The sequence below is a fragment of the Oncorhynchus nerka genome, unplaced genomic scaffold, assembly GCF_034236695.1.
Source record: "Oncorhynchus nerka isolate Pitt River unplaced genomic scaffold, Oner_Uvic_2.0 unplaced_scaffold_11964, whole genome shotgun sequence".
Lineage (NCBI taxonomy): Eukaryota > Metazoa > Chordata > Actinopteri > Salmoniformes > Salmonidae > Oncorhynchus > Oncorhynchus nerka.
In genome coordinates, this window is record NW_027029389.1 from 1 (window position 1) to 778 (window position 778).

At 43.7% G+C, this 778-nt stretch overlaps 1 non-coding gene across 1 annotated transcript; it reads right to left on the reverse strand.

Annotated features, from left to right (window-relative positions):
• Positions 1-444: 444 nt before the first annotated feature.
• On the reverse strand, positions 445-518 carry trnai-aau (transfer RNA isoleucine (anticodon AAU)). Its single transcript has one exon. It is a non-coding gene; the product is annotated as a tRNA-Ile (tRNA).
• Positions 519-778: the final 260 nt, after the last annotated feature.

A 778-nucleotide genomic window follows, 5' to 3' on the forward strand; every position in this document is an offset into this window, starting at 1 on the left:
TTAGCATGCTATAGGTAGTGGGATCGATGCCCGCATTCCCCAAAAACACATTTTTTGTGGATCCAAGAAAGCTGCAGTTCACACTTCATGCAGCCTTGTCTTACGACAACCTACTGTCATGTAGCAATGACAAGCAACTTTAATGTAACACTGATGTCAAAATGACAGATGAAAAAGCAAGACATTACTTACTTTCAGAGGAGCAGTGTAGCAGACACTATTGAGGGGCCCACAAACAAAGCTGTGGAAAGTTTCCTTGAAGCCAGAGCATAAAGAAAGAACAAATACACATGCCGAAACACGGATCAAACAGGGACCATTAGATCTTCAGTCTAACGCTCTCCCAACTGAGCTATTCCGATAATTCCACTCAACATAATTCTGTGGCACCTTGACAATTCACATGCATGTGATTCATAATTTTGACACTCAAAATGTACATAATAGCCAGTATGGGGATCGAACCCATGACCTTTGCGTTATTAGCACCACACTCTAACCAACTGAGCTAACCGGCCATTTGCTATTTTGCTCAATTGTTGAAATACCTGCCGAGCTGCAAGTGTAACGCGTCAACAAACAAGTCCACCAACAGCATAGCCTGACAAGACTGGACCCTCTTGGTTGCTTCTTGCGGAAATTCCAAACGGCTGGGGAATTAGCTCAAATGCTTTGCACGCGTGAGGTAGTGGGATCGATGCCCACATTCTCCAAAAGCACATTGTTTTATGGATCCAAGAAAACTCCAGTTCACACTTCATGCAGCCTTGTCTTACGA